This window comes from Anas platyrhynchos, chromosome 1 (genome assembly GCF_047663525.1).
Source record: "Anas platyrhynchos isolate ZD024472 breed Pekin duck chromosome 1, IASCAAS_PekinDuck_T2T, whole genome shotgun sequence".
NCBI classification, from domain to species: domain Eukaryota; kingdom Metazoa; phylum Chordata; class Aves; order Anseriformes; family Anatidae; genus Anas; species Anas platyrhynchos.
Genome location: NC_092587.1, coordinates 87,286,285 through 87,312,104, shown reverse-complemented (window position 1 = coordinate 87,312,104; position 25,820 = coordinate 87,286,285). Strand labels below are relative to the sequence as shown.

Genomic DNA, 25,820 nt, shown 5'->3' with positions numbered 1-25,820 from the left:
CCAAGTTATAACAAGCATATATGAAATGTCATTTATATGCCTTCTCCTAAATCCCCACTTTTTTTTTTTTTTTTTCCCTGCTCTTTTCATGCAAGAATCTCTCTGCATATATCTACCTAATGAAAAAATTCTCTTCTTTTCCTCAATGAAAGTCTCAAAAGTTTCTGGGACAGACCGATTTCTAAGGTAAATGAGAATCGCACTCTAGCCACGTAGCAGGATAATTTTATCCCCCTTGGGATGCTCTCCTTTTGCCTGTGTAAGGTCAGCCTTTGAAGCCCACTCACAGAGCCCTACAATACGTTGAAAGAGCTCTTTAATTAGGCAGCCACCAAGATGAATGTGATACTTTGCTTCCATACGGAGAGTTGGGTACACCCCGTAGGAAGCCGAAGGACCCAGTTACAATACAGCTGTAACTCAAAGGCAATCCTATTTCGTAGTATGCAGGGAAACCACAGTTTAAGAAGGTTGTTAAAATGCTGTGGACGGATGGAGGCCTTGCACAACTATATTACATGTCAGAACAAACAGGCCAACCTCAGTCAAGGCTTCACACTTTCTGTATCTCAGTTTCCCCACATGGCAGGCTGGAAGAATCATGTTTTTCCACTTCACAGGGATGTAGCCTTGGGAATTATCTGCTTAATGTCCAGATTAAAGAAAAAAAGCCTGGGAATGGCAAACAGTGGTGGTGCTGAGTGAGCGGGCCTGCTGCTGTAATGTGGCTGTCGACAGCCGGCAGTGGGTAGCACGGACCTCGTGGAAGATCCCTCCTGTCAATTTTAAGTTACATGCACTTCTGTGCCTGTTCTGGAGGCCCCTGGAGATTAAATACTGCTGAGTGCTATTGCACGGTTTCCTTCAGAGAATGAAAAATATACTCTTTTAGCAGTTTTATTCCTTTATCAATTACTACTTTAAGAGACTTGTACTGTATTATTTTATATTGGCCACTTGTAAAAATAATTTATTCCCTGAAGAGTTTTATTCCTTTAACATTTCAAATTCCTATTCAATGTTTACCATGTGACTGTTTTTGACAGACACTCAATGGAATACTTCATTAAAGGAAATAATACAATGACAGACTTTTTCGTAGGTACACTTTGACCATGTTTTACACTAAAAGACCTGGAGAGGATTTCTAGTAATGGAGGAGGTCTAATAAAATTTTTTCTGTTTGCAGGTTTGTTTGCATTAGTGCATTTTCATCATGGCAAAAAAAAAAAAAAAAAGGATCTGGTCCAAATTTCTGGTAAAGTGCCAAGCCTATCTATTGAGGACCAAAACCACTTTCCTCCCTTCTTCTGGACAAATCACATTTTCTTAAGCTTGCTCCTACCAAGGGCTGTATAGAGGCAACTTAGTTCTCTCTATAAGTAGCTCAAACCACAACGCAAATAGCTGTCATGATGAGAAAGATGTCTAAGTGGGCTGGAAGGACACCCTTACTTTGGATTTGGGAACAAGGGATCCTGGAGGAAGGAACCCCGCTCACATTCAGCCTGTGATATCACAGAACAGGGTGACATCACTGCGCATGCCTCAGCTGTCATACACAGCCCAGAATTGATGAAGGATGAAGCCATCTGGGATGAAGCTCATCTAGGGATGAACAGAAGACTGAACAGGACACGCAGCAAAGCGAAGCTGCCATGCGAGCGCTGCTGAAAGACAGCTAAGCTTTCGTGGCGACAGGCCTACACAGACTGATAAAGCCTTTACAGCTCAACAGAAGATCTTGGTTTCATTGCCAGTTCATAATTCAGATCAGATGATGAAGGATTTGCTGAGATTTACAAACCCCTTTAATGAAGGTGGGCCTAGCTCAGAGTAACCCTGGAGCTGTTAAAATGATACCGTGCAGTACTGAAGGTTTTGTACAGCTTCAGCACAAACCCTGGAGGCTATAGAGACTCACCTGAGTTTTGCTTTAGGCTATTAAGTTCAAAAAAACTTCACCAGAAAGGGTTGGCAAAAGAAAACTCCTAGCCACCACCTTTCATCAGCTGTTCCCAAAGCAGTCTAGACTACAGGGGGATTTGATAATTTATGGTGGCACATCTATTACAAGGAGGAGGAATGCTTTCTTCAAGATCTTGTAGCATACCAGTGGCAGAGCAGGGACAGAACTCAGGTTACTAGTGGTCTAGCCCACCATCCTTCCCACCAGGCACAATGCCTGAGGAAAATGCTTCTCCTGGATACTGCAAATTAGCTGTGCAAAGTTTTGGACAGCTCTGTGCAGCAGCTGGAGACACACCATGCCCCCCCCCCAAGCCAGAGACACACCATGTTCCCCCTCACCCCCCCCAGCACCTCCCTTCAGCTCAGTCACTTAAGTTTATTCACTGGATCTGGATGAAAAGAAGTGCTTTACTGACTGGAATGACTTGTGTCAATCTTTAGCCCTTTAAAGCACTGACTAATTTTAGTCTTTCTGTGGTTATATGCATTTGTAAACTATTAAAACAGTCTCCCCGGTACATGGAAAACATATGGTTTCAACAATGTTATTCCTTCATGAAGGCCTGTTTCTTCCAAGTTTCCTTTAGTTGTACACTAAGCCTGTTTGTTGTTCAGAATGCTTATTTTTATAACTATTTCTCCTCCTTTCCACAGTTATTTACTTAAATGATATATATGTACGTGTGTGTGTATATATATATATTAAAAACACATACATTTACTGATTGAAGATGTAACTACACAGTGCTTGTCAGAAAAGAGTATAAAAACTGCTTGTCCCCAGGAATGCATACCCTCTCACAGCTGGTGCACTGCAAGTTTGCAGAAAGCAAATGCTGCTTGTTGTGTGTTTTTTCTTTCTTACACGCTCGGTTAATACATTAAGAAACAAGAAAGCCAGCCGAGACTGACCTCCATATAAATTCAGAATGAATCCCTGCATTTTATTGAGCCAACACTCTACTATTGAATATCCATTGTTTCCCCACCACTCCCAAAATATGAAACTATAACTGTTCTCAGTTTTAATTTATTTTTTTTCTTTTTCCGTGACTCTTTTCTGTGTCAGAATGGCTTCACTGTAACCACCATTTCTGGCTAGCTCTACGGTCAACCTGAACTTGCTGAAGAGCCTTCCTCTTGGAATTGAACTCAGCGGTTTTGCATTATTCCCAGCTCAAGCAATTTTGTGAACTTGAAGGAAGCTGTGTTTTTCTCTGTTATCTTGCTTGGCAATGTAGACCGCTGTTGGGTAACAGTTAATCTTAACCTTATTTTTACACTTGATGGTTGAAATGGGAGAAGTGGAGAAGACAAGACCAGGCTGGTAACTGGGAAACAGTCATTCTTGACCACCTTGTGGAACAAGGTGCAAATTCCATCAGGCTTCAGAGAAAAAAAAAAAAAAAAAGTCAGCAAGAAACAATTTTCTCAGCAGAGAACTAGGTTACGATAAACATTGCTCATTCAGGTCTGAAAGACTACAAGACTAAATCTAACACCTGGAATGCCTAAAAGAGAACAAAAGAATATTGCTTATATCACAGCAGAAAGGTTGCTTTAAAGAAATTCAGACCTGTGTCTCCAGAAAGCATGCTAGACCTACATTCACTGAATTAGGGGAAAAAAATTAGATAAGTGAGTAAACAGGACAGATCAGAAGAAGTTAATAGCCTAGAAACAGATTTGGAAAAGGCATGGTGACTCTAACAAAACAGCATGGAAAACCTTGCAGGTTGGGTACCATATCACATTGCTGGATGAGGAAAAGCAGAAGCAGGATGAGGAGAAGCAAAAGCCAAACAAGACTGTAAATTCATGACAGATACTAGCTGCATTGCCTAATGAACTTTTGAGACGTGCTCAAATACTGTGACTGCAGAACAATAATCTGCAAAATAGAAATGAACATTTTTCTTTTCAGCCATGTTTTTGTCCTTGCAATTTACAGATTTCCTTGCAATTTAATCTAATTTATTTAGATTTAAAGCAAAAAAAAAAAAAAAAATCGGAGTGAATTTATGCTATCAAGATTGGAAACTCACTGCTGTGTACGCATCTTTTTTGCATATCAAGATATAAAACGTTGCTCTTGCAAAAGTCTGGATGCAACTAAGAGGTCAGAAGGAAATATCCACAGAATCAAAATGAACAAACTACAAGATTTACTGCTCCAGCAGTCTGTCCAAGTAGCATGGTTTTACCCACTAAGTAATATAAGCCATAGAATTTCACTTGGTTATGTCTGCATTCAATTCATAGGGTCAGAGACTTACTTGAATTGTGAGAATGAGAGAAAAAAACAGAAAAGAGATCAAGGAAATGTGTACTAGACCAGGCATGGCAGAATAACTGTGAGTTAAGCAGATGTAATGAAGGCAGAGGACCACTTGAAAAAATAGATGTCTGCACAGTGAGTGGAGGTACTTGCAAAAGACCTGATAAATCTGCAACACAAATACAATGAAGAAGCACTAGGACAGCCAGGGAATAAGGAATGATAAAGATGAATTCCCTCTAAAAGTGACCTAAAAATACAGTATCTGCAATACAGTAGCTGCTAGGTGAGCACACCTGAACTGCAATGCCTGAATTTTGACCTCTGGGTCTGATGTAAAATTAAGTTTCAAAAAGACAGAAAGGAAAAATGAGCTCAGCCTTCAGATGGGGCTCTGACGATGGGCTGTTTGCTTTATTTGTCCATTCAGATTTTTGCCACTCCTGCTGGAACAGTGTGAAGGACAATCACTTAAAGTGCAATGAAATGAGTGCCTGAATGTGAACAGATCCAAAGACAAGATCCATCATGCCCCAACGAACTGTAATGCCAGAACCCTCCACTATCATCACTCTGTCCGGAAACTGCCCTCAAATATTTGAAACATTCCTGGAATTAACAAATAAGTGCTGATTTGGCCTAGCTCCTTGCTTCCTGATATCTCCGGCTGGCACTGACTTACAATGGATGGTATTGTTATGCTGGAGGAATTCTTTTGCTTTTCTTCTTAAATTTCCCAGTGCCAGCAAGAGGAAGACTGACTCATTTCAACTAAAGTGACTCTTGAATCAAAGACCTGAGTAATTTAAGGGAAGTTTTTTTTTTTTTGTTACATGCTTAGTTCATCATATCATTCATAGCTTAGATTTTTAGGCTTCTAAAGATACAATCAAGCAGACACAACCATTTCTGTTATACTCAGGTACACATTATTTTTATACTGAAAAGTTGGACATACAGAAACAGTTATGGTGTAGCCTCCTCTAACCTCTCCATCAAAGCCTTTCTATGCTATCTGGAAAGAGCTGCATAGCACAGTATGTTTAACTTCTTAGAAAACGACAATAAGAAAGTAAAAACGACAAAAAGTATTTGTCAGTTCCCAAGTCATTGAAGCTGCAGTGCTCAGAATTTGCTTTATGCAATATACATAAATGTCAGGTCACAATGCAAAAACTGGAAAAGGAAAATAGAATACTTTCTCCTGTTGTGCTTTGGTCCCATAAAAAGGCCATAACTCATCACTTAACTGGTGAATGCTTGCTGAACTAAACAGAGTAATGCATTTCAAACATCTTTTTAATGAACAAAACTCAATGTAATACTACTAATATCTCCTATGCTTTTTAAAGCTCAGAGATATTGAGCTGCTTCAGGTGAAGTTCATCAGAATGTCTATAGACCATATATATATCTATGTATTTATTCACCCATTTTCACAACTAGCTTCCATTTGCGAGGATCCTTCCAATCCTTCCAATTATTAATCAAGGCTCGCAATGGCTCATTCAGATGGGAAAACAGTGGAAAACCAGTGATGTGATCTACTTAAGAACATAATAAGAAATCACTGTCAGAGACAGCACTGTTAGAAATTTGTATCACTGGAAATCTTTCTTGTGTTTAAAACATGCTTTCATTATCATAGAAAGTGCTGGTTCAGAACACTCATGTTTCTTTAAGACAAATAAAGTGCTGGTCCTACTGTTCAAAAGTGTCTAGAAAGACCGAATTTGCATGAAAGGCATGTAACATGCATGGCCCTTTTGCAGAAAAGAAGGAAGGACTGCTATGGGTATTTAAATTATGTTCAAGGCTTAGCCCCCAGGCCATTAGAACCGCAGCAGCTAAATGCCAGTGCTTCCCTTGGATGCATGTAGGCACACTTGTATATTTTTACATATTTATACATAAACTATGCATACCATACATCTACATGTATTTGAACACACACAATATGAAGTGACTAATGTATGATTATTTGGCGGCACTGGTAGGAGCACTACATACCTGGGCTCCATGAGCAAGCTCAACTCATTCTCTACTGGCTTTAACAAAGAGCAGCTGCAAAGCATGAAAGTGGCACTCCTGCCATCTCAGCAGGAAGACTGGCAGCTACATTCCCTCTTCTCACATTAATCTCCTAACAGCCCCATACACTGATCTAAAAGGGTTTCTTTTCCATCACTGGGCTAGGCAGTTCAAGTTGAGCCTGAAGTATACTGAAGAGTTCAAGCAGGAAGGATGTGTGTGTAGGTAAGAGGCACAACTAGAGATTGAGACTCTGCGTTCTTAACTAGTATCTTCATGTGACCTGCTAACTATGTCACAGGACAAGATGACAATAATTATTCGCTGCACCTTGGAGACTGGAAGGCTTGCTGCATATGCATACTTATATTCATGTATGTATATAAGGTCTCCTGAATAGCACATGGTAACACATGGGGATAGATGGTCCATTTAGCCCAGTCCTCTGACTCTAATGGAGGCCAAGAGCATGCATCTAGAAGGAATGGTATAAAAAGATATTAAAAGAAAGCAAACCTCTTGTGATATCTTCCTAGGACATCCTCTTTCCCATCAGTGATTTTAAAAAGTTTGTGGATTCATATATAGTTTGTGGACTCATAATGTATACTCATTATACCTGCAGGTGGGGTTAAACTAGGCTGGTAAAACTAGTAAGCCAAAACATAAGTATCACTAAGTGGTGACAAAACACAAGCCCAGCTGTAAACATATAGCAATATTCTATGGAAAAACTGCTCTGCAATCTGTGAATACCTAACTGAACTGTTTCATGACTTACTGCAGCCTAGTATCTTCTGTTTAAATGCTTTCTGTGGTACCAGGGTGCCTTTAAAGAGAAATTTGTCCCATCATAAGAGGTCTACCCAAGCAGAATAAATCACCTTCTGATAGGGTCCATTTATCTTCAGTTATTTTAGAGAAAAAAACTAAAATTCTGACTTTCAAGTTTCCAAGGTTAAGCAGGATTTTTTTACACATAGCTGAGACTTGGACCGTCAAATAGCAATGATCTGGACTCAAATGCTGGATTCCAGCACGTCAAGGCTTGGAGGAAGTTGAAACCCAAGCTCACACCAAACTTCACAGTCTTCTTCTGTAAGCATATACTTCTGTTTCACTGCAGGAGAGGTGTGTGGTGGGAATTCCTCTAATACTTTTCTGCTGTAAACTGGCACTCTTTTCGTTCTCCTCATCAGATAGCATTCCCAATACACAGATGGGAAGAATAAAACATTCAAGATCCCTTCCTCTGCATCTACAAAATGGATTTATGTATGGATCCCATTAAAATTAGCAGAAGTATTATGAAGAAATCTGTACTAAGAATAGAATATGGCTCTGGGTTTCAAAAACTCAAACATCATTTCCAAAAGCTCAAACATCTGGGCAGACCTATCACAAAGAAACAAAGAAATAAGGAATGTAGCACAGCTTATTTTCCCAACAAGAGGACATCTAGTCCGATAAACTCAAGTTGTCTTGATTCAGAAGCAGAAACAATTTCAAATTAAACATTTATGAGTTTTTGCTTTCACTTATAATTTATTTGGATATTGAAAAAAAAAACACCATAAAAATTGACAGATCCTCATACATTTCTGTATGAGTAATCCAGTTCAAACAGTTTCTGTAAAGCAAGCCAGTTCTAACCGTTGTTTTAAACACAAAAGAAATCAATGTTATTCCCACCAGCAGAAATGGATCATGATGCTACTCTTCAGTCAGTTCAACCTCTGCTGTACCCAGAAGGAAGGTACAGAGAGGATTTCTAAGCATACATTCCTGTTTTTCTCATTCCACATTGAGAAATGGAAAGGACATGTGCATATGTTACTTCCCGTGCATCAGAAGGTGCTGCATGTAGGGTGCTGCAGTGAACTGCCTGCCTACAGGGAAGCCTTAGAAAAGCTTTTAACAGATTCCTGCAAGAAGAATTAAATAGTTCATCAGAGAACAGATGTGAGGGGAAAGAGCATTCATTCTTCCATATCCTGCACCTGTTCTGGCCTCATATAACCAGACGATTATAGCATTCCTGTCTTTTATCATTCTCAGAAAGGGAAGGAGTTTAAACTGCACATACCTCAAACCCTAATTTAACCAAATAAAATACCACTCAACCCTGTCAAATGCTTTATATGCATTCTTAAGCAAATGACGTAGGTTCTTCTTGAGTGAGGTATCCTATTTATTTTCACTGTAGACTGAACTGAAATCCTGCAAGTCTTTGCGCATGAGACAAGGAAAAGAGAAAAAGAACTGCAGTGTGCTTGCCACATTCCAAATTGTTGGGTAAATATAATTTTCTCTTTCAAGTCCATTTTGCAGTATCAACAGTGAAGTTTTATGCATTTCTGTCGTAAGTTAGTGAATAATGTTCTCGTCTTATTCCAAAAGTATTTTTTTTTAAAGTAAATGATAAGATTTTTGTGCAGTTTCTTTAAAAATGCAAAACTCTGATTACAAAAACATGTATACACATACTCAGCTTACATCTGGTTAGCTATTCCCCTGAATTTTTAGCTTTACAGGACTACTCACACACTTAAAATTTAGTAAGTAGTGGTAAGTATTCACAAGAGCAAGAACTATGTTTATAAGGTCCTTTATAAATTTTTCAGGTGAAGAAACCTATAAAAATTCAAGATACTATTACCAGTTTTTATATTACTGTCACTGTTCTTAAAAATATAACAAGTATATAAAGTAAAATATGTATGTAGTGTAAATATTGCAATATTTACAAATGCAGTTCCCAGTAGAAACGAGATATCCCCAAATCAGTGACATTCTCAAATTCAGTAAGAAATAAATTTCTTTTCTGAGCCTTTATGTATTACAAATTGCAGTACCCATCATATTATTTTTATAATTCCTATCAATAGCTTTCACTTTTGTCACTACTTTTGACATCAAAACTGAACTATTGATCAGAGAATTTAATTTGTTTCTTATCTTTCAAACAGGAGAATAGAGTCTCTCCAGTAGTACTCAGTTCAGAAGCACATATATGTGCAGCCCAGAGCAGGGCACACGGACATTACTGGAAACATTCCCATGTAGCTAAATGGTCTTCGATGCAGGTTTATTGGGAAAGTTCCTGCAGCTGTAAGAATAATGGCACTGAAGCCAGAGGAAGCTCTGGGCGTGGATAGGACAAATTGGAAATATTCTAAACAGACTGAACAACTCCTGCTGACACCGTAATTTGGATTTCTAAATGAGAAATTTCTTCCTCTGCTTTTCATGCAGTAATATCTTCATTTTGTCCTGACTTTCAGCAATCTGCTCACATACTTGGTCAAGACCAGGAACATAAAAATCCAATGTTGAATCCTGAAACATTATTCACTTCTTAGCTTGGACAAAACTCCCTCTGAAATCAATAAAAGAGTATGGGCAAAAAAAGCAGCTGAGAATTTATCTAACTAGAATAACAGATGACGCATGATGACATGTCCTGTGACATTCTGCCCAGACTGGGAGAACTGACATGCAACAGGATTTTTTCCATGAGCCACCAAACGCCCTTTGAACTCTGCTTAGGAGGTTCCTTAGGCCTTTCACCAGAATTCAAAACAGTTGAAAAGTCCATTGCCAAAAATGCAGACACCTTACAGCACTGCACTTCCCTTCTCAGAAAGACATCTACGTACTTAAACTGCTCTCATCACTGTGCTAAGTGCTTTGCCCTGTAAAAATAAAAATTAAAATTAAAAAAAAAGCAACCTGTCATTATAGATGCTGTTCGATGCTGTTCTAAGCACTCACGAGAAACAGTAAGACTAACCTAAAACTGGAGTGGATTACTATAACCTTATGCACAAGCAGCAGAAAATCATATTTACAAAAAAAATAATTCAGTCTCGTTATACAGTCAGCTGTTCCTGGATGAATGGATTAATATACACTGAAAATTAGATGGCTTCAGTGTCCAGCCCAGAACAGAAGATACGTGAAGTGGTACTAATGTTTATGCACAGGAAGTAAAAAGGCACACTTAGATCAGCATAGTTCTACACAAAGTCCATCATGTCAAACATAATAGACTCTCCTAACTAAGGGTCAAGAAGACCTGCCTTCAAGGAAAGCTAGTTGAATGGCACTCATCTCCAGAAACCCAAAGTACAGTTTTGAAAATGAGAGAGGTATCTAATCTGTACAAGGAAAGGTCCTGAAGTAAACAAACAAAAAAAAAAAATCTATGTACAGCCATATTCGTCTATATGAGAATTAAGATATATTAGGCTATGGAAAAGAGTTTCTGGGAACAAAGTGTCTCTAAACTGAGAGACAAATTCTCTTGAATAAGATAATAGGGTTTCCACTCTTTGTCTCTTTTTGGAAACTTTCCTGTACACAGTTAAAAGCAAATCTGCCAGGAGCTGGAAGCTCTGCTACTAACAGAAAAATTCCATGCAGCAAAAAGTAAAATGTATTTTGCTCTAATATCATGTCCAGCAAGCCAAACAAGGTTTCTTTGCTTACATGGAAATCAGCATCTTCTGCATCATAATCTAGAACCCTAAATCATTGTTTGCCATGATACTACACACATTTATATGTGCAGCTGTGATCTCCCTGCCTAGCAGACAATGCAATGAGAGGAGGACCAAATAAATCAATACACATAACACAAAACTATTATTCCTGTCCTCAGATGAATACCAGGCTCATGGTTCTGCATGCGACCTTCTGAAAAGACAAGCATTCCTGACAGAAAATACAGCTTACCACATAAATCCTAATGCTTTGAACACAATGCTAGAATAAAAAGCTCACACTACTTTTCAGGTAAGGGCTACCCTAACTTCCTCCTTTACACAAGCAGGAATAGTCTTGGAGGGTAGTCCCAAGCACCATCGTACTTCAGACCCTACCAAATAACAGCAACAAAATACTAGAGAGCTTGTGAATGTTCCCCAGCAAACAAAAAGAAGAAACAGCGAGTGACTACCAACTCTCCTGATCCCTAGTACGGAGCCTTAATCCAGGAAAACCTTCTGACTTTCATGCCAAGGCTGAAAATACTGTTGCAACTTTTGGATAAATACAGGATTTGTATGATGACGGTGGTGGATCTTGACTTTGCAGGTCCTTAACACAATATTTAGAGCAAAACCGTCCAAATAGCCTCCTTCTGAACATCTGCCCCTTTAGCACGCAATCCTGCAGTGCTTACAGAGTATATTCACAAGCATGAAAAGACCCCAACCACCAGGCAGAAGGCTCACTGAGCACAAGCAAAATCCATTTTTCAGAAAGGCAGGCCCCACTGGACCAGGCTTGGTTCACAGCATCTTTGTTCCCTGGGTGAGAAGCCCTTCACCTCCATTTTAAGCAACACAGAGCAACCAGGAGCCTATTCTGCCTTCTGCAACATGGCAGCACGCGACATTTTGAGTATTTGCTCTTCTCTCCACTGAAGATTGTACCTGCCCATGCAGCAGATGAGGGGCTGAGAGCTCAAGGCTCATTTCAGCAGTGACCCTCAGAAGACGTTCGTTTGATTTATGCGCTGTGTCACCCCCTTGGTCTGATGAGAGCCCCCCCCCAGCTCCCCTCCCTCTCCTCTCCTTTAATCTCCGCATGCTGTTATGCGAAAGGTGCCAACTTGAGAACAGACAGTTCTGAAAAGAAGGCAATTAAAAAAAAAAAAGCGCCGTACTTTAGAAATTTAAACAACAAGCCCTGTGATCAAAATAATTCATAAAGGGAAGGATTTTATGAAGTCATTTCACGAGCACACAATGCTTTTTTTTTTGCTTTGTTTTTTAAATAAATCCGTCAGTACACATGCCAAGGCAACACATCTGAATACAATATCAGCAGACACACCCTGAATCCCTGCGCCTGTGCTCTCCCAAGTTACAGCAAAAGCTAAAAGCTGGGCTTTTTGCCTACATCTTAACCATTATCAATTTCTTTCTTTAGTTCGGATGTGTTAGTTAAAACCCTTTTTTCCCCTCTTTCCTTCTCTGTCCTCCTTTACAAGTGCTCCTTTCCTGCTCCCTTCACACAGAGAAAAAACATTATTTGAAAAATGGATTTTTCCCTTACTGACGGTAAGTGTGTCTGTTTAAAAAAAAAGAAAAAACACACAACAAAAACCACACAACACATAAAGAGATCTAACTTATAATGAATCCCTCTGGCATAAGGAAGCCTGTTCTAATCTCTCTTTATCGGGTTTGAGTGATAGTTTTGCTCAACGAGTATTGACAGGGCCGTCCTGTTTCTCAGGCTTTCATTTTCCCTGAGTTGGAAAAAGGATACAGTGCATTTTCACATTCTCCAAGTCTGCAGTTGTTTTTATATAAGAAGCAATTTGCTTGGGTCACATCAGGTCAAATGGGAAGCCTGCCCAGCTCTTGGTTTTAAAGGAAAAACATACAGAAAGACACAAAAACACAGCAGTTTCCTTCATTAAATTCCACTCTACCTGCCATGGGCTTGCAGCCACAATGGAATTTCCCACCCTGGCTGACCATAGCTAAACTTTTATTTTTAGTTTTTTTTTTTTTTTTCCTTTAAATAAAAAGCCTTATTAGTTTTCTTTAAAGTGAACTTTGAGGTAAGGGTTATTAAAGTCAATGTAATTGTCCATTTTTTAAAGAATATATAAATTAATAAAAGCCTACACAGAAGTGGGGCCAAATGCTGAAGTCCTTATTGTAGTCCAGACTCTGATCCATGTTACAATGCTGTAAGTCAAAAGTAACTCTTCCAAAGTTGCTGGAGTTGTGCCTGGGTAAAAGATCAGAATCTTGCCTCAGTTTTTTAACTCATTTCTCACTTAGGGAAAACCTCAACTGACTCCAGGGAGAGTTTGCCCAAGCTAAGCCTGCCTGTGCAGCACAGTGTGAAGCCTCTCTCTGCAACGCACTCAGCATTCTGCTCAGTCCTTTCAAACTAGCAGTAACTTCAACACCTGAAAAGAGTGGCACCCAAATAAGTCTCTTTGTTACTAGTCAGCGATTGCAAAGGTTAATGGTAGCAGGAAATCTTACTCCCAAGCAAAAGGAACGCATCCACAATCACTCCCCAGACTCCAAAACAATCACTGAAACCTGAGGTGAAATCCTACCCTGAACTGCAAGAAGATGATGCTGAGGGAGTGACTCAGCGTGTACATTTTTAAGAACAATAGATCATGAAGATGCTTCACTGATTTCAATATAGCCCTAAGGAGAACCAAACATAGCTGTTTGCTTTGCTTTGACTGTGATTTTATTGTACACACATGTAATGAAGGGGAAAAAAAAAAAAAAAAAAAGAGAGAGAGAGAAAAGAAAAAAAGGAGGGATACAACCTGAACCACAGGTGAGACAGTTTCTTTTAAGATGCTGAAAGGTGTCTAATTCAAATTCAGATCCATATAACTAAAGCATTTGTACCTGGACTCTCTCTGCTGAACACTCAGCTAATCCCAGTGTGCTGTTACTAGTTTGCATTTAACAGCAAACACTGTAATTAAGTTTGCAGAACAGTTTCCATTCAGACTGTTTGCCCATAACTTTCTGCAAAGTCCTTTTTATCTGGCTGAAAGATTGGCCTCAACTGAATGATGCAAAATATAAGGCAAATTGAGGGCAGGTGGACAGAGTGGTGGAGAACACGCTCAGCCTCGCATTACCAGCGGGTGGCCCCCTCCCTTTCTCACAATGTCCTCCACCCTGAAAAGTCTTTCAGCCTTTTCTACAATAAAGTCAAAAAAGAGAGAGAGAAAAAAAAAAAAAAGAACAGTTGGCTCAATGCCCCTGTATCCTCTGTTTTCCAGACGCTCATGTATGAAACAATGGCAGTTTTGCCTGAATTGGGGCTAAGGACTGCTGGACTTGCCCTTTGAAAAAAAATTTTGGACTTACTATCGAGACTTTCATCCAGAGATCACAAAGTGCTTTGCGCCACTTACCACACTGGGCAGACCTTTGAAGCAGTTTGAGCTGTGTGATAGCAGAGTCACTTCGTCCCTTGCAGTGTCCTTTCTCCAGCAGTCTAAGAAACAAACGATATTTTAAAAATCTCACATACTCCATTCAGTTTCAAAGGCTAGCTAGTAGGAAACTGCTAAGTTCTCTTCATTTTATTTTCCTATGGTCAAATGCTTCTTTTCTTGTATTCTGTCTGCTCTCTCTGGTGTCTGTTTTTCTAGTTGATTCATCTATTATCCCTCTTTATATAATCAAATTTCTCTAGTCAGGCTGTCATTGTACTCTGGCCTTATTGTACTCTGTCACCTCCAACTTCTTTCCTTCAGAAACTCCACACCCCAACTCCTCTTTAAAGTTGCTTGCTGAAGCATTTGCTCTTTCAGCATCGCAATACGTTTATAAACTGGAGATTAGTTCACTTTGTCTGGCTTCCAAAGCCGTTTGCTGCTTGAGACCATTTCATGAGCTTGTCTATTCATGTGGATAAACAAAAAAAAAATCCTCAACTATAATGTGAATTAGGAAGAGGAAACAGCAGTTGTATGGAACAAATATCAGTGAGGGTGAAATTAGTAACAGTCACAGTTTTTATCAGTGCTGTCTCTGAACTATTCTACTCTGACCCACCTTTAGATAGACAGCAGGATTTCACAAGTTAAAAGGACGATATTCCTTTTTAGTAGAACTGAGTGACCTACCATAACATTTTGCTAGTGACTTCAGCATTTCTATACTGAACAGTCCCTAGACTCACAAACTTCTGTCTAGATGATTAATCTGAATATTCCGCAGTTCCCCAGAGCGGTCCATTATTTTCCACAAAGCCTTTAAAACTTTCTACTAGAGTTAGGTTTTTGAAGTGACGTCTGGCTAACAGATGTGCTTATTCTGGAACTTTTAGATATCTTTCCTCAAAACAAGAGCCTTTTCACAATTTAAATTCAAGTCAATGACAAAACTCCTACTGATTTAAAAAGATATGCCAAACTCTTGTTACAGGGTGTGGGGCCCACGGAAGCGTATCAGATGCTTTGTATATAACATCAGTGTACATAATCAAAGTCCAGACTCTTGATTTGTTCAGGTGACCTGTCATCTGACCACCCTGCTTCTTGTGGACTTTGTGGTAGTATATTGAGTAGTAAGCAGGACTACAGGAAAAAGAACTTCTTCACGGTAGGAATGACAGAGCACTGGAACAGGCTGCCCAGGGGGGTTATGGAGTCTCCTTCTCTGGAGATATTCAAGGCCTGTCTGGATGCCTACCTGGGCAACCTGCTGTAGGGAACCTGCTTTGGCAGGGGGGTTGGACCCGATGATCTCTTGAGGTCCCTTTCAACCTCTACAATTCTGTGTGTGACTGTGTGTGTGTGACTTTAAACACATGAGGCCTAAGTTTCCTTCACACAAGAAGTGATCGGTTAGATATTCATATCACTGACTTGCCGATGTCCAATGCCTAAGAAGACAACTGCAATTTATTGTCTGTGTAGCTACTAAGAGTAAAATCTGTTCACTATCTGAGGCAAGCATTTGGATACCTACAGAAAGATGAAGGGGTTATAAATATAAGTGACACATTCTATTTGCTGTCATGAGTGTCCAAAGGAAACATTGTTGTCCTGGAAAATAACATTAGATTTCTAAATCGTGTGGATTACTTGCATTTTAAAAGCATGCCAAAGGAGCTTCTCAACTGGGGAAATGATGGCTGAAGTTAGGCGTAGCACCACGAGCTGTGTTGAGCAGCAGAAGGCCTACAGGACAGCCTCCTTACCTTGAAGTCACTCAAGATATGCCATTTAAAGTGGAGTTGGGTCAGAGCATTTCCCCTCCTCTGCAGTGCCCCTGAAAACTCTCAGCATACAGCCAAATTTACACCCTCCTCCCCACTGGTTTTAAAGGCCTTGGGCCTGCAGAAATGCACACCGCCGAACCCCTCAGGTGTCAGGGCAGCTGGTCTAGATTCACACCCTTCAGATTCAGAAAATTAGATCCTCTCTATGCAATAATAAATGGCACAAAGCGGACAGAGGTGAGAACCTGAAATTCTTGCCTATCTTGTGGAAAGCTCTGTGCAGTCAGTGGTTCATCACAGCCTAATGATCTAGCAGAGAGAGGGCTGCCAGACCAGGTTTGCCAGTGACTTCTCAAGGAATTCGGCAGAACTTCCCTGGTCAGGGAAACTTAGCAGCCTTCAACACCACAACTGACTAAATAAATGTCTTATAATTTTATAAATGACAGCAGGAATGACTGTAATTATGCTTATTAGCAGATAAAAATGTCTCTAAAGGATTGGATTGGGGGTGCTTATAAAGCAAAACAGGAAACGGGCTCATGAATGCATCTGTGGCGCATGGTTAATCTAAGCTGAAGCCTTGCATACATTCATTTTCCATGCCAAGCATGATCATCATAAGACTTGATTATATTCTATCAGTTCTACGGGTTAGAGCTTGAACTACTATAGGAAACTGGCTTAAAATGATAATCATGTTAAGATGTAGCATGTATTTCCTTGAACATGTGCTTAGAAATTCTGTCTTTTGAGTCCTTCAGCCATATTCCTAGAATCAAGCCTTTAAAATGAAGTGCTTCATTATTTGTGCTGCTTAGGAGTTTTCTGAAAGCAGACTAGGAAAAGAAACATTTCAAATACAAGTTCTCTAAAATCTGCTTGTACAGCATATATTTTGATTTAAATTCCATATAATAAGTTATTTTTATAGCCCTCAAGAGAGTGGTAAGCACTGGTAAGAGAAAGTAAGATATACTAATCAACCCTACCTCAATGACTTAGATATTTAGGATGAAATCATGGCACCAGAAAGAAGGAAAAAACAAACAACAAAAAAACACTACCACATTGACTTCAACATAGCTTAGATTTCAGCTTTCTTATTTGCTTAAATTGTAGATAATTTAATTTCCAAGGTACCTAATTGCTACAATAAGTGAGCAGAGGTAAAAGTTCACTAATGATAAGTTAAACACCAACAAAATGAATATTTACCCTCTTAATTCTCTTACGTCAAGATCCTTCCTGTCCTTAAAGCTGTGTGCCACACCTGATCTCTATAGAGCTAAAAGACACTTATTACAGATAAAGAAAGCGATGAGGTAGGGGATTTCCAAAAGCAGCTGAGAGGTTGGAGATCACAAACTCTCTTAAGGGTCCTGCTGTTTTACTGCACAACTGGGCAGAAAAAATGGAGCTTGCAGCTGGGATCCTGGGTGAGTTGCTAGTCTTGACCTCCGTGGTCCCTGCCAAATCACTTCTCCCCCACCATGAAGGACGGAAATGATTCAGCAGTGCCCTGTGCCAGCACAGCCCTGCTGTGGATCACACACCAACCCTCCTCAACCCTGCAACAGAGTCAAACATGAAGTGCTGAAACTCCAAATTTTTGCTGTCATTATTAGGAGACGTGGATTAAAGGCTTGAAGGTCTACAACGCTCAGTGTGCTGAAGGGTGGACAACCAGCTTAGGGCAGGAAGAAACAAGCCCCATACTGGTCTGTAGTAGGGGAGATAAGTTACCTGCCTAATAGGAATATTTAAAGTTTGTATTAAAAATAGTAATAAAAAAATCAGTGCAAAGCTGACATTGTAAGACAGGTGAGGATATCCAGACTTCTAATTTAAATTTCATCACAATTTAAATACTTGTATTTTTGCTCACATCCCAGAATCTGCCAAGACCATACTTTTTATTAATTTAATAGTATCATCATTATTTTCCCAACATGTTTAATTCTTGCATCAAAAGGTGCTAGATGGTTGCTATATTTGAGATGCTAAAGCTGTATGAATTCTCTAGAAATATTCACCATTCACTTAGTCAGAATGGCAAGTTTCAATGAGATTTTCCTTGCTTTAATCGGTTTGAGCTAGCTCTTTGGCATTCTGTTATAAATAATAGAAGCTACACACTGCACTTTTATAACATCATTCATCTAAGGATCTCATAACTTAATTAAGAGGGACACTGTCAGGTTAAAAATCATATATTTTTTATTAAGTAATTTCCTTATCTATGTTACTAATAACATTTTAGGCTATTAAGCTGAAACAAATTCTTAAAATCTAATTTAACATCTACTACTAGCGTGTATATATTATATACACACAGCTGGTTTACTTTCTGAGATATTAAAACAGATGTGCTAGCTTTACTTCTATTTCAAGTTGGTTTCATTTACAGATTTTCATGTGTGAACGATACTCTTTCTTCGAAGTGGTATAAACACTCCAGGAGAACATTTAAATGCAAACAAAAAACTATATTAACATTTAAGAAAATAAAACATATGGTTTTGTTAATATAAGACTTGCAAGGATTCAACAGCAATAAAACTTTAATTTTAGAGAAAACTATCTAGCATTGTACAGTGCTTATTTTCACTTTCTCTAAAGGGAAGGTGAGAAGTATTACTTCTTCACCGTTTAATTACGGGAGTTTATTTTTTTATTTTTTTACTGTTTGCTGTGAGGGAATACTTCATTAATAAATTCATTCAAGTATATCTGAGCCTTTTCGGATATCCAGAAATGTGCTGCTACTTCACAGAGTTCACAGAGGCTTAAAACAGAGATTCGGTTTTGATGGGGAAAGTTAACATAATGAAGTTTCTACCAGTCACAGTTTAGTTAAACTGGAAGTTGTTGAAGCATATGCTGCATTTCCAGAATGGGCGCACAGTACCTAAAGCACTGTTGCATCTCTTGGAATCTACGGAAATCAACTGCAACATCAAAAACTGCAGTATGCATTTTTGCAGCCTTCACTAAATACCGGGGAAAACTGAGACAGAGAGATTAAATGATCAAAGTCACACGTGTGAGTCAATGATAAAACCAAATATATATATATATTAGATATATAGATATGCCTGCACTGCTCACTCCTCACTAAGCTACTTGGTATCTTCCTGATATTTCAATGTATTTTACATGAAGAACAAACAAAGCTATTTTTCACTTCTGTGCCTATCTGCTAATACAGCAAGGAAGAGGTGGTTTTCAAGTTGCCAGTAGGTCTTTTTGCTTAGAAAGACATTCCTTCTCTTTCTTCAGTTCCCTAGGTTCAATGATCAGCAAAGTGGGTGTTTACTTGCACCCTCAGAGCTCCTGCCACGCAAGCCAAAAGGATTTTTACCTTTTGTTTTGCTTTTTAATGGTCCACTGCTCAGACATTAGTCCCAGGAGATTAAACCACCAACTACTAAACTTTTTAAGCAGGTAGAGGATGAAATGGGAAGCAGGTCATGGAGTCAGCAGCAGTGAGTCAGCTCTGTCTACTGCTTGAAAAGAGAACTGTAATAAGAGTGAAAATAATATGTACAAATAACAAAATGTACAACCAAAAGGCCTCTCAGAAGCCATTAAGAAGCAATGGACATGCACTAAAGCCATCTTTGAAAATGGTGGTGCAGCCCAATATTCAAATTTAAATGAGATGTTCAAGGTTAATCAGCTGGGTAGTGCAGAGACAATGTGAAATTAGGCCAAGGACCACCTTCCTATGACAGGAAGAATTAAAGAAACACCTTGCTGTTCTGCCTGAAAATGTGTTTTACCTAATAAATACATGAGCTTTCAGAGATATTCTTGCTGGCTGACTAGAGCAGTGGGACTTGAATATGTATTCGTTTGGTGATAACCAGTTTATTATAAAATCATTGGAATTCCCTGATAACCTCTGATTCTCTGATAAAATGTTAATTTTTCACCATAACATCATCAGGAGATATATATATATATTTTTTTTTTTCAGTTACGGACTTTTCATGTTGTACCTATTCAGAACTGGTGGCCTTGCCTGAGTGTCAGCATTTGCTTTATGGCTTCGGTAAGTCTTTCAAATCGTTGGTGTTTCATTTTCTTAATTTGTCACGTGCAAGATATGTCTTAAGAGACAGTGCTTCAGTACTATGAAGTCCAGCTATCATTACATACATCTCAGCTAAACCAACTAGTGACAACTACAGACAGCACAATGTTTTTCAAAAATTTATTTGTATCTTTTGTTGCTATTTTAAAAGTACGAGGTCTGATTACTCTGATATTAATGTGTATAATTGTCTCATTAATCATCACACAGACCCTTCTCAACAGTAGGTATGTTTACGAAGTGAATAAATAAATTGTACCAGTGATGGTATTTTCCAAATAATATAATTTTTAAATGTCACACACATGTATGGCTGAAGATACCTGCCTCACAGACGATTCTTAAAAGCAGAATTTAAAAGGTAACTTGTCTAGTACAGCAAAGTCAATCCCGAGACTCATACACAGGTATATCTCTCCATGTCCTCTTTGTCACAGAATCAGAGAATGGTCTGGGTTGGAAAAGACCTTAAAGCTCATCCAGTTCCAACTCCCCTACCATGGGCAGGGACGCTTCCCACTAGACCAGGTTGCCCAAAGCCCCATCCAACCTGCCCTTGAGCACTTCCAGAGATGGTGCACTTGAAGGAGTTATGTTAATGTCCAGAGAGCAAATTTAGTCCCGTACTTCTATGCCTAGGAAGTTCTCTCCTAAAAACAAATCCCTAGTACAGTGATTTAAAGATAGCGCTGAAGGCAAAGTAAAAAACAAACAAACAAAACAAACCACCACATTGCTAGAAAGATTAGCCAGAGCAACCATGAGCTAATGGCCTCATCCCCTGCCACATAAAGGCTAAAAATTTCAAATTGACCATTATCCTAAAATAATCCTGTTAGGACATCTCATGGTGATATTTATTACATGTGTCCAGTTCAAAGGTGTTGCAAAATACATGCAGACAGCTTTATTTTTCAAAGCTGAGCATTAATTACTAGATGCTCGGCTTGACAGTGCTCTTTACATGGGAAACAAAATGAGTTTCTATGTTCCAGTAGCTGAAAGCAAATATATGCTAGTATTCCACATCTTTCTCTCCTTTGCCCAAGATGATTTGGGCTCACGTATTCAGTAGTTCACCCTCTCATCCACACAGTCCTTTACTTTCGCCTGCTTTTTCACTCATTTCTAGCACTCATCCACGCTCTCCCTCCATAATCAGCTATCCATTTTTTTTTAGAAGCACAGAATGGTTTGGGTTGGAATGGACCTTAAAGCCCATCCAGTTCCAACCCCCCTGCCATGGGCAGGGACACCTCCCACCAGCCCAGGCTGCCCAAAGCCCCATCCAGCCTGGCCTTGAGCACCTCCAGGGATGGGGCATCCACAGCTTCTCTGGGCAGCCTGTGCCAGGGCCTCACCACCCTCACAGTGAAGAATTTCCTCCTTATAGAATCGGAATGATTTAGTCTATTGGCATTCTTGTTCTCCTTTCTCTCTTTCATCACCTCACCAGCTGCTGGCAGGCTCTTCTCCCCATGGAGCAACCTTTTTGTCTGGTTGTGGAGAGCCTCAGCAATGCTGTAGTTCCCACGGGACTTCTCTGCTGACAACGGGCCCCTGTAGGGTGCATGCAAAGGACCAAAACACAGCGCCTTTTGGTCTGAGTTTGAGACCCTGATCAGACGACACAGCTGCTAATTATAATTTTGCCTAGTCCCTCACCTCTCCCTGAACCAGTTTTCTCTCTTCCCTATGAAGACAGCTAGTAGTAGTGAAGTATATCCTTTGGGTACAGAGGGAAGGCCTCCTTCATTAAATGCTATGAAGTGTTTTGATATCCTCAGAAGCGTGGTGTTATTTAAGTGCTAATCACTCTAGTCTTCAGCATGTCCAAAATGATTTTGCTTGTTACCAAAAAGCTCCATTGTCACACATTACATTGCCATTGCACTGAAAAATAATTAACAGCCTACATTTGGGGGTCCATTATTTGAGCTGTCTGACTGACTAGGGAATTATCCAGAATTCCCAAGTTTTCAACGGAGAAATTAGAAAACATTAAAAAGGTAGGCCAGGGAACATCTCTATGAAACAACTCACACAAAGAATGAGAAAAGAGACCATTCCTTGCAAGCACGAAGGCAAAGCAGTAGGCAAAAGTCAAGGTAATCTGATGTAACAAGCAATCTATATGATAATTTAAGATGGTAATCTAAGAGGAGTCCCAAAGATTATCTAACTCAAGCATTTAGCAAAACATTCTTAAAAAGCTAGAATCCTGAAAAGTTACTGAGAGCAGCACGCACTGATCAAATCAGGAGATGTAACATACGGCTGTACCATTTAATACTTCAAACACCACATAAAGCAAAACGTGATGTGTATATGAGAAGCAATCTATAGCACTTGAAGCACTTGCAGATCCCAAGTTAACCACCTCCACTGTTGCTTGTTTGGAATCTCTTCACCTCTTTGTTTCCCCGTAGGAAACCAAACTTATCAGCTTGAAGCTTACCTAACGCACACACTGCTATACATATACAAAAGTCAGAAATGGAGTCAAAATTGCTGGCTGAGCCAAGTAAACCAGGTGGGACTGAAACTCTGCATCCAAACAGATCTCAGGTTTGAACTGGAGTTTGACCTGGATCACTTCCTCATCCTGCAGAGCTCCCACATTCAATTAGCTAACCTTGGGCATGTTACATAATTAAAAAGCAAACAAACTAAAAATAAAACAAAATTAACAAAACAAACAAAAACATGTAAAGTACCAATTGCACGGAAGAAACCAAACGATAAACAAACAACAAAACCCCAAACATTTCAGCAGACTTATATGTAAGATACAAATTTGCCCAAGACCAAAGACAGCTGGAAGTAGGTGGGATATATCTTGTAAAGGCAGTACAGATATGTTAAGAACCTGAACCCAGAGACAAAACTCGTAGGAGCAGCAGTCTGGGAAGGAACATCTTTGAAAGATTCCTTCCTTACACTACCAAACTTTTTTTTTTTTTTTTCCAAATTACAGTCTCAAAGCTGGAGAAAGTCATCCTCCTTTCCTCTCCAGTTTCTGCTCCTGACCTCCATCACCGAAGGCCAGCCCTGCACCCAGCACACTCCGCTTCCAGCCACTGTGGAATTTCTCACCCTGGCACCACATGCCCAGCTGTGCTCATGGAAGTGGAAAATCTGACAGCATTGTCTGAAAGACACAGCTTGGGATAATTGTTCCTCGTAGTTCCTCTGTCAGTGAACATTATCATATTCCTCTCACAGGAAGGCTACTAAACCTTTCATATTCCTCAGCTCCCAGCCACAGAACTTCTCTTTGCCTTTAAAGTAGTAGTTATATGTGCTGGGAAGTGAGAAAAGGTTTTAAAATGTTGTGCAGATTAGAGATAAAATGCCTATAACTGTACTTGCTTTAATAATTTCTTTGTATGGCATAAACATGGGAAAAGGAAGAAAAGGAAGCAAAAAGTACCTATGTTTATGTAACATAGAATGGATGTCCTTCATGCCTGTAAAATTCTTATTTTAGAAATAGAATATATAGATTTCCCTTGTTTTAATGCAGGACAGAAAACCTTCAATACTTTCACTGTGTAAATTTTGAAAGAAATGCAGAAGGAAAAGCTATGAGCAGCTTGCAGCCAGGTACACGAGTGGCACAGATCCTTATAAAAGGAAGCATTTCCCAGCACAGTTCCCTGCTTTGTACCTTCAGTTTGATTAATCCCATTCATCTTATCAAACCTTGGTATCTCTATCAACCTCTTGGAAGGCCACTGTCACCATTATGTCACAGCTTCACTTGAGCTACAATGCCTCTTCGCCCAGCCTCCCTGGGAGGCAGAAAGAGCTGTTATGCCCAAACTGGCTTCCCCAGGGTAAGCCGGGAGAGCTGTGGCAAAGCAAGGGTAAGAGCCCAGGGCTTACGTGTTTCAGGTTGGTATCTGACAACGTAACCCTCCAGTTTCTCTCTCAAACGCATTCTGCAAGTTGATATTCATTTTCTTTAAAAGGACACAGAACTGAAAAAAAAGATCTCAATGAAAATCCTACTCACTCCTGTAAGACGAACGCTGCACTTTCTAACATCCCCTCATGATTTTCGTCCCCTTCTTCCTCTTCCCTCTACTCTAACCAGTAATGTTGCAAAAAAAAAAGGTGATGGCCTTCCTTTAGAAAGCTAGCCAACACATAAACGTTAATATCACTGGAGACTGTCAAACCCAAAGTCATGGCTGGAAGGATATTCTCCCTGCTGCTTCTTTCAATTTCTTTTGCTACAGGTAAGGGTGCAGTTGTTATTCAGAGGAGAATAAACAACATTCCTACATTACCCTGAGAACTTGAATGACAGTTTCTCTGAGCAATTTTCCACCCTCATATTTGTGCACACTGCTGTAATGGCAAGCCTTGTGCTGATCTCATCTTAACACTTTTAGGTGAAAGCTTATGTTAATAGAGCAAATTAAGCTAGGGATTTTCATGCCACCTTGGGCTGGTTTCAGGCCAGGCTTGATTTCCCATTTTCAGATGAAATGGAGATTAGTCAAAATCAGAGTCCACTAATCAAAGCCACCGCAGTATTAAACAGGAACCTCTAAGTACCTTTGGTGATCCAAAAAAAATATAAATAGCCGATGCCCAGGTGCAGAGAGCAACACTGCTGGTAACATAAGTGATATTATTTCTTTTGATGAAGTGAAGCAATATCCACAGTCTTCATCTCTTTCAGTAGCACAAAGAAGTATTCCCTCCACTCGTCTCTACATAGAAGTAGGGCATAGCCTAGCTATTCACATACCAGTACGTTTCTTCCAAGAATTAGTCATGATGTGAGGTGATTAAGAGATACCTTAAAGACTGCAACAGTGCACTGAAAACGTAGGCACACAAAATCCCTAGACATTTTATGAAATTCAGGCCAATATATATATAAAATTTATGCATGCATAATGCGTGTATCTAGTGCAATGGATGTCTTTTTCTATATATTTTGTATGTTATGAATTTAAAGAAATAAAAAAACATGAAGTAAATACAAATACATGCACACACAGAGAAAATTATGTGGGCCTTTCTAGCATGAAAAGGAAATTATTAAAAGTTGGATAAACAACAACTGAGGATATGACAGGGGCAGCTGGAGAACCACACTGGGGGACAGAACTTCTAAGTGAATCCACACAAAAAAATGCCTCCCCTGACAATCCGTTGTTCTTCAAAGAGAATAATGATTCTAGAGATGAGTTTGCATTTGTCTTTGGATGTCACAATAAATGCTAAGAAAGCAACTGAATGAGAGTTATTATTTCCTCTAAGCAAAGAAGGATTTGGGTAGGCTGTCAGAACAGCAGCACCAGTGATCCGAGGGCAGATACAAAGCAACGGCAAGTTGGTAGGAATCTGTCCAGGGCCCTGGGAAAGGAAGATGAAAGAGGCCATAGGGCTAGCTGGAGATCTAATAAAGGTAGCTGTAAGAACCGCAACTGTAAGACAGCTGTTAAATCATGAGGGAGAGGGACGTAGGAGCATTGTTTGAGAAAGAGATCACAGGAGGCATAATTCCTCTGATTCGGTGACCGCCAGAACACAAACCTCTGGGAGTCAGTGGAGAACGTGTTCTACTGAGGTCCAGGCTACTTTGCTGGAATAATTCAGCTGGTCTAGGGGTACTGGAGACTGTATCCACGTCCCTACCTCATCCACACACTTGCCACCCTGGGAGAGTGAGCGCAGCATGAAGCA

General features: G+C 39.7%; 1 protein-coding gene and 1 long non-coding RNA gene across 43 annotated transcripts in view; one reads left to right on the top strand and one right to left on the bottom strand.

The window, feature by feature from the left end:
* ZBTB20 (zinc finger and BTB domain containing 20) overlaps nt 1-25,820 on the bottom strand; it is a 522,330-nt gene that overhangs the window by 216,686 nt on the left and 279,824 nt on the right. For 33 of the 41 annotated variants that reach the window (XR_005267038.2, XR_011812419.1, XR_005267045.2 and 30 more), the window contains one exon: nt 14,199-14,281. The exons of 6 other annotated variants lie outside the window; for them this stretch is intronic. The gene's annotated coding sequence lies outside the window, so the exon portion shown is untranslated. Of the gene's footprint in view, nt 1-11,591; nt 13,031-14,198; nt 14,282-25,820 lie in introns of those variants that run through there. 2 more of the 41 variants (XR_011812423.1, XR_011812422.1) reach the window with 1 other exon arrangement.
* LOC106017358 (uncharacterized) lies at nt 1,344-25,353 on the top strand. Of its 2 annotated transcripts, XR_005267051.2 has the most exons (4): nt 1,344-1,820; nt 8,487-8,575; nt 19,998-20,072; nt 23,092-25,353. It is a non-coding gene; the product is annotated as an uncharacterized lncRNA (long non-coding RNA). The 2 variants fall into 2 exon arrangements; XR_011812437.1 differs by lacking the exons at nt 19,998-20,072; nt 23,092-25,353 and adding an exon at nt 9,250-11,469.